This window comes from Malaclemys terrapin, chromosome 1 (genome assembly GCF_027887155.1).
Source record: "Malaclemys terrapin pileata isolate rMalTer1 chromosome 1, rMalTer1.hap1, whole genome shotgun sequence".
NCBI lineage: Eukaryota > Metazoa > Chordata > Testudines > Emydidae > Malaclemys > Malaclemys terrapin.
In genome coordinates, this window is record NC_071505.1 from 98,922,809 (window position 1) to 98,931,316 (window position 8,508).

The 8,508-nt window shown below is 38.6% G+C and overlaps 1 long non-coding RNA gene across 2 annotated transcripts; it reads right to left on the minus strand.

The window, feature by feature from the left end:
- Positions 1 to 1,254: 1,254 nt before the first annotated feature.
- On the minus strand, positions 1,255 to 7,868 carry LOC128839707 (uncharacterized). 2 transcript variants are annotated; one of them, XR_008445509.1, is made up of 5 exons: positions 7,826 to 7,868; positions 6,537 to 6,651; positions 4,297 to 4,525; positions 2,403 to 2,512; positions 1,255 to 1,597 (listed from the first exon to the last, which is right to left on the minus strand). It is a non-coding gene; the product is annotated as an uncharacterized LOC128839707 (long non-coding RNA). The 2 variants fall into 2 exon arrangements; XR_008445506.1 differs by having other exon boundaries at positions 4,297 to 6,651.
- Between the last annotated feature and the right edge of the window lie 640 nt (positions 7,869 to 8,508).

The window sequence follows — 8,508 nt, forward strand, 5'->3', positions numbered from 1 at the left end:
AGTCCTCCTCCAGGCATCCAGGACCAATTATTTTGAAGTACTCAAATCGCTGACAATAGGAAGTGATGATTAAATACTGCAAACCTCTGTGGAACTATAGCCATATGAGAGCTTCTTTATTGGGCTCACACTTTAGAGTAACTGGAGTATCAATCTGAAATAATTGTTGCTTCTGATTACCCTGGGAACTAGACAGAGGTCTAGCTTTTTCAAAAGACAGACTGGTTGTGACTCACCTACCACTTAGGAAGCATGATTGAGAACATAGGCTCCGACTCCATGGGCGGCAGCTCTCTGCCCCACCCCCCTGCCCCAGCTCACCTCCGCCTCTGCTCCGCCTCCTCTCCTGAGCACTCCGCTTCTCCCCCTAGCTCCCAGTGCTGGCAAGGAGGGGGGAAGAGGGGGAACACAGCACTCTCGGGGAAGAGGCGGGGCCGGGGTGGGGATTTGGGGAAGAAGTCCAATAGGGGCAGGGAGGAGGCGGAGTTGGGGCAGGGACTTTGGGAAAGGGGTTGGAATGGGAGCAGGGCAGGGGAGGAGCAGGAGTGGAGTTGGGGCGGGGCCGGGGAGGCGCAAGCCCCCTCCGGTGCTGGGAAAAGTTGGAGTCCATGATTGAGAATCTGAAGGCTTATGTGGGTGAAGGAGAATGATACTTGGCGACTTACTAAAATAACGTATCCCATTTCAACCATGCCTGATACTTCAAAGTCTCTTTCATTAGTGACACAAGGTGAAATCAAGTCAATGGGAGTTTTACTATTGACTTCAATGAAGCCAGGATTTTACCCACACATTTTCCTCATTGGGGTGAAATTCACCTTTAGGTAGAGATCCCACACAAGGCCTATGCCCCAAGAAAGTCCTATTTGAGATCTATTATAAGTCCGTACGTTATTATTTATTGTTTGTATTACCGCAGCACCCAAGAGCCCCAGTCATGTACTAGGACCCTACTGTGCTAGGTGCAGGACAAACACAGAACAAAAAGAAGGTCCTGCCCCAAAGAGTTTACAATCTAAGTGGGGCTTAACTGGGGTATAGACCTCACACTACCCATCTCCAGAAGGGTGAATTTCACCCATGGGTGCCTATTTGACCACAGAGATTTAGATCTAAGCTTCAAAGAATTCAGCAGGACGCTACAAAACTGTATGATCTTTCAAGATGCTACTTATCGTACAATAGTTAATTGGTATTGGTGGTAACATGTCACCACAAAAATAAAATATTAATAAAAAATTCAGTATACATAGGTATGTGCTACTGTATTTTTATTACAGATGGCTAGAAGTGGATTCAGCTGCCCAGTCAAAGCTGACTGTTACAAATAACAAGCCTGATTGTCCACTGTCTTGTATAGATTGGTCATTTATTTACACCTGTGAAAAGATGCTTAAAAAATCTGAATGGTAGCATTTTACGTCCACTCTGCACCAACTTTACGAAAGTGTAAATGATCACACAGGTGCATGACAATGGAAAAGCCATGCCTGATGGAAATGCAGTCCAGCTTGCTTAATAAGGAGAACATCATTACTAGGCAATATGTTTTTTACATCACCCAGGATTTTCCAATATGCAATCGGTTTGCTCCGAGCTGAAAGTGAAAACACCAAAGGGGACATCATCAGTCCAGTATAAACTAAACCAAATGCATATAATCATATAATATTATACACTGAGAACCCTGTTGGACTGGATGGGCATGAGGTGTTTAAATAATAGACATTATGGGCTAGATTGTGACTCAGATAACAGACCACACAAGGTAGGGAGTACACCCCCACATGGACTCCCCACATATTGGATCTGGGTGTATAGCTGTTGTGATAAATGAAGGGGGGGCAGGGGGTAGCTCCCTGTTATGGACACTCAGCCAGCCAGTTAGCTATAAAATCCCTCTTAGTAGCTGTTCTCTACTTGCTTTACCTTTAAAGGGTTAAAAAGTATCACTGCTATGCATAAGTAAAAGGAAGTGAGTGGGCACCTGACCAAAAGAGCCAATGGGAAGGCTAGAACTTTTTAAAATTGAGAAAAACTTCCCCTTTGTCTGTCTGTCTGTTATTCTCTGGAGAGAGGGAACAGAGCAGCAATGCTGTAAGAAGCTTTGGGCTAGGTATGAAAAATCATCAGATCATACCTAGAAACTTCTCATTTGAAACCCCAGATATTTTTTTCGCATTTTTTTCCTCAGCTCTTCCCAGGAGAGGAGGTGAAAGGGCTTGAGGGTACCCCACAGGAAGGAATTCCCAAATGCGCCTTCCTGGGTTCTCAAAGGGGTTTTGCACTTGGGTGGTGGCAGCATCTGCCCATCCAAGGTCGGAGAAAAGCTGTAATCTCAGGAGTTTAATACAAGCCTGGAGTGACCAGTATTAATTTTTAGAATACTTGCGGGCCCCCACCTTCTGCACTCAAAGTGCCAGAGTGGGGAATCACCCTTGACAGCTGTAAGTACACAACAACCTGATTTTCTTCTGGTATAATAGGCCAGCAGCAATTATTATCTCCACTCCTGTAGCAAAGAGAAAGCAGAGTAAGATTTGTGACTTAGAGGTATATCTTTGAGGCACAGTCTTCCTGGTGCTATTCCTGGGGAGGTGCACCTGACATATCACCTCTTGCTCAAGATTGGACCTAAAGTCATAATCTGTTTGAAGCAGAAAGTCTGATTTTTTTAGCTGAAAGAAAGAAGAAATTGTTTGGTGTCAATTAACAAAAAACAAGTCAAACAGCACCAAACCATTTAGACTAAATTCAGTATAATGGGATTTTCCCCTCCCCCAATTTTGGGAAACTTTCCATCAAATAAGCTCAGGTGTAAGGTTTTGGGGCTCTCCCCAAACTCCCCTCTTTTTCTTCTCCTTTCTAAATTAAGCAATCCCAATCTCTTTGATCTCTCTTTTTAAAGAGTTTTTCCCCAGGCCCTTAATCATTCTTGTAATCCTTTTTCAAGCCCCCTCTAATTCTGCATTATCCTTTTTAGATAGGGAGAGCAGTAGTGTTCCAGATGAGGCTATATCATTAATGTTCTGTGTTATCCTCCATACCATTTTTATTCATCCTAACAAGCTTATATAGTGAGCAGAAACATGGGTTGATGTGCTCATGTGCTGATGAATGGCTGCTGCTCATATAGCAGTGCTCATGAGTAATGCGTCCTACCGTCTCCAGCTGCCTAGGACATTGTCCACAAGGATGGGATGTAGTGTCCTAGGCAGCTGGAGACGGTAGGATGCATTACTCAGGGACACTGCTTTATTAGATTGGAGAGTTTGTCTACACTAATACTGGAGATGTAATTCCCAGTTCTGGTAAATGTACATGCACTAGCTTTCATCAAGCTAGCATGCTAAAAATAGCAGCGTAGCTGTGGACAGCAGCATGGACTAGCTACCCAAGTTCTTACCTAGAGTCTTGGCTGGGATTGTATTTGCCCAGCCTGCCACCTGAACCGCTATTTTTAGTATGCTAGCTCCATCAAAGCTAGTGCATGTACATTTACTCAAACTGGGAATTACACCTCTAGCTGAAGTGTAAACATACCCTCTGTGTTAGCAAAGAATCTGGGAGAACTTCTAAATTGTGGACTGACTGGAGTAATTATGGGTGTATGTTTTTGACCAGAGAACATTGCACTGTATCTACAAATTGTTCAAAATGTTTTTCACTGCAAATAAGAGTTTCTTTACATTTTGTTCTTCTAAAGTTAACTTCTAAAGTTTCTTTCTTTAAATCACCCTTAGATGGAAAACTTCAGTGCTGGGAATATGTTGTCTATATGAATATAAAGTGCCATGTCAATTTTACAGTGCTCTAAGAGATTGTTAATAATAGAAGTAATTTAAAAAAAAATAAACAGCAGGTCTTTAGCTGCATACAGCAACATATACAACAGTTTCAGAAAAAAGAAGAACAGGAGTACTTGTGGCACCTTAGAGACTAACAAATTTATTAGAGCATAAGCTTTCGTGGACTACAGCCCACTAACACGGCTGTTACTCTGAAACAGTTTCAGAGAGAAAGCAAAGTGAAATATTTTATTCAACTGAAACTGCAGGAGGAATGTTGATGGGGCAGAGTGCACTTCCCTAAATTGGGATTTAGCCAGGAGAATGTGATTAACACATCTATTCTTGCAGAAAGTACCATTAGATCTTTAAGTCACTGTTACAAACATTAAGAACCTCAGTGTTGTGTCTCTATAGAGTGTTCCTTTTGATAATAGCACAGTTCCTAGATGTACAGGTCTTTGGAAAAGTGAAAGAAGAAACTTGCAATTCAAATTAAAGGACATACACTCAGATCCTCAACTGGTATAAATTGATTCAGCTCCTTTGAATTACTCCAGCTGAAGTTCTGAGCAACCATACTGAAGCATTTGGCAGTTGGTCAATAAGCTGTGAAGAAAAAAAGATGAAGAGGAACAGAAACATTAAGAAACAAAGAAAATCCCTCAATAGTCAGAGGCTGGATCCCCAAGGGGCTGATCCTGTAAGGAGCTGACTTGAATGCCTCCTGAGAGGATCTGAAAAAAAACAAAATTAAACAACATATGAAAACAGGAAATGATAACATATAGCAACAGAAATACATATGAACAATATGAATTATTTGTAAATATCACTCTCCCAAGAGGAGTTTATCCCTGTCACTTGTTTTCCGAGTCATGTGTGTGATCTAGGATGCTGGTATAAGACAAGTGCTGATGGAGTTTAGTTGCCTCCATTCTCTTGATGATTCTTCCCAGAAACAGGATGGAGATGGGCTAGTAGTTAATGAAGTTATTGGCATCCAGTGATGGCTTCTTGAGCACTGGCTTAACTACTGTGTGCTTCAGGGTGATTGGCAGATTTCCTCCTTCAGGAAAGGCATTCATGATTTAGGTCAGAAATGGGCCTAATTGTTCTCTGCCATCTGAACAAATCTGGTATTGCCCAAGCTGCTTAAATAATATGAATCCTTATGTAACAGGTGATGTAATAGCTATATCCATACATTAAACCAGTAATGACCAGATCAGAAAGTTTCTTAACAAGTGTTATTAGGGTTCTCAGCAGGAAACTTTCTTCAGCTTGTAAGTAAGCAGATGTAATTTATTTTTCCAGACATTTATTATTACAATTCTATTTTTAACCCCCCAAAACCAACTGACTATTTACCATAGAGCAAAGAGCTCAAATGAGTAACTTTTTTTGCCTTTGGGGTGGGAAGGTGGGGGTGGAAGCATGGAATCCTTTCAAAGATTCCTTTTTTGCAGGCCTGTCTCGCAACAATTTACTGTATACTTTAAAGATAAGTGCTGTAAATTGTTGTGATTCAGAATGCATGGTCATGTACTGACCTTCATATGTTTTGGTTAAATCAGTGGGAATTTGCACATGATGACTGAGTATATGGTATAGCTCTTAATAGCTTACTTCTGGATGTCCAAATGTTCCTGTTTTGTTTTTTGTTTTTAAAAGCAGTCTTTACTTTATTGAAACATATTAATGGGTTGGCTTTTTGGATGTATGCCATATTATGTTCTGTTAGAAAAAGAACTTGACTAAAGAATTACGCAAAATGCTTTAATCATTTAAAAACATTCAGCCATGTGGAAATATACAATTAGTTTGATGTTTTGTGGGAAACTTACAGTAGTTATGAAGTTAATGGGTTTTTAATGACCCATCCATCATTTAACACTACAGTACACAGAAGTAACAGAACATTTACCCTATTGCAATTTACCATACATACTGAAATGCTCAGAGACAAACTTGAGGTACAAAACTTGAAGACTAATCAAACCTCCTCTCTAGAGTTTAGGAATGTGCAGATTTGAGGTTTAGTCCCGCTATCTCTGGCAACATCATCACTATCATCTTTGTATGAGAAAATATCATTATGATATTACACAAAATGGAAGACATAACCCAATAATGTGGTTAGGCAGTAGTTATATTTTTCCTTTAATGCTTTGTAAAGAAATAAAGCTGAAAGAAATATTGACAGGCAAAAATTAGCATTCCATTGACAAATATTGCAATGAAGTACATTATTCCTATGTAAATAATTTCCTTGAGCAATAATATATTTTTAAAAGGTGAAAATTAAATGTCAATAGTTGGTTCACTGTATAAAAGTGACATCTATAAGAATCTGATGATCTTATGCCCAGCTGATCCTACTCACAGCAAAAATATCCTTAAAATCTGCAGCAGTACTAAAAAGATGCAAACATGTCAAATATATTACTCTGAAGTAAATTAATAATTATTTTTCAGTAACCTACCATAGGAACAAGTAGTAATGATTTTCTTATATAAAAACTATCAAAAATTGTTGGAGAAAATATATGTAGTGTAGTTGATTAAATCTGCAACATGGCCAAAGAGAAATATGCTGCAGATTGTCAAATTAGCTCTTGTGCAGAAATATCCACCATAAGTTTATTAATTCATTTTTCACTGGAGGACAGCAGAAGGTTCCATAATGCAACCATCATAGTCCAATTGATTCCATACTGTACCATTAAACTTTACCCGTAGTTGTACCTTACGACAGTTAAGATTTTTGGTGCTCTGAACTTTCTTGCTGGCTGGACTTATAAAAATCTTCAGCGGAAAGGCAGCTGTCCCTTAAGTTTAGATGAGTGGTCTATGCAAAGGACTGATTCAAAGGAAAAAAATAGTTTTAGATGGACTGATATAACAATAATATAAGACATTAGCACTTTTCAAACAGAATCTGTTAAACATTAGCTATGTCTTTGTTAGAAATGCAATAGAGGCTTCAGCGCCCAGATACTGCAAACATAGGTGTATATGAGCAGTCCTGTAAAATTCAATGGGATGCTTTACATGTGTAAAGTTACACATGAGTAAGTCTTCCCAACATGAGGCACTGATTCAGCAAGCAAGGGCTTGCTCCTGCACCATTCAAGTCAATGGAAATTTTTCCATCGGGTTGAATGGGAAAAGGATCAAACTCCAAGAAATATACTTTTAAGTATATGAGTAGTCCCGATGAAGCCAAAGGGACCATTCACATGCTTTAACTAACCATGTGCTTAAGTGCTTTGCTGGATTGCAACCAAAATGCTTAACACTGCTCAAAATTATTCCGTTTAAACTGTTTTAGGTAGAAAAATTGGGGGTTTGATTAAACTGAAGTATCTGCTTTCTATGGAAATTTTATTATTTTGAGAAACCCATCACTTGAAAACCAAAATATTTTAGTTTTCAGATTAAATGTTTGAAACTTTGAATTCCCACTGAAACATCTAAATTTCCCATAGAAAATTTAAATGAAAAAGATTTTTTTTCCTCTTCACTGCAATTTTCTGTGGGAAAACCCTACTTTTTTTTTTTTTTTTTTACCATTTCTATCCAGTATCTCGGAGGATCAAGCCATAGATATCTTATATATTATTAAGACAGCTCCAAGGAAATAGTCTAATACCTCACTTGTTTTATATATTTGGTGCCAAACCATGCCCTGGCCCTTGTATTTGTGCTAAATCTGAAAATAAATACTGTAATCGCAAAGGACCTGCTTCCATTAAAACCTTCTTCAAGTCTACTGGCCTGATTCTACCAAGTGCTGAGCACCTTTACTCTCATTAAAGTAAATGGGAATTGAGGGCACCCGGCTTCTCACCAGAGGCTCTCGGTAACACTACAAGATCAGACCTTATTTCAATCAATACATTTATAATGGGGTTGTCAGTACTGTAAAGTAAGTCCGAAAACACATGGTAGCAACATAAGAAATGTGGTTACTGAATTCTTTTCTTTTTACTTAAAAATTCTACACATATAAAATTTGTTAAATCATACTGTACCTCCTGATGATTGAATCTTGGTGTATTATTTTCCTCTAATCTTAAAGGGAAAAAAGAAAGGCATACACAGTTAAAATATGGCATATTATTAATTTTAACACCATGGAATGTAATACAGTGCAACAGATTAATCATTTTCTATATCAACTGAATGTATTATTATCTGCTTGTATAGTAGTAGCATCTAGACCTCCCCAATCAGGGATCAGAGCCCCAGGTGTCAGAACGCAGACACTGTTTTATTAAGTATAAAAATATAAGATATATTTATATGTCATATCATTCTCTTGTTATCAAGCAAGAATCTTTAAAGCTAATGCATGTTCGCTCTGCCTCAAGAAAAAATATCAAATTGTGATGGGTGCAGCATAAGATAGACAGAACAGAACTAAATCTGAAATCAAGCAATCACTGCTTTGCTACTGTTGGAATTAAGCATAATTTAAGTAAATACATTCAGAACTATAAGGAACACTAAAACTCCATAAATATATATCACAGCCCCTTAATCCTGTGAGGTGTTTACACTGAATACCACTAAAAACACTGAAAGATTATATTAAAGTTACTCATGAGAGACAAAATACTGCAAATATATCATGGTCAGAAGCAGATTGTTGTTTTATGATTACTACAGTAGGCAGATGGAAATTTAAACGAATAGGAAAAATGACCATAGCTAC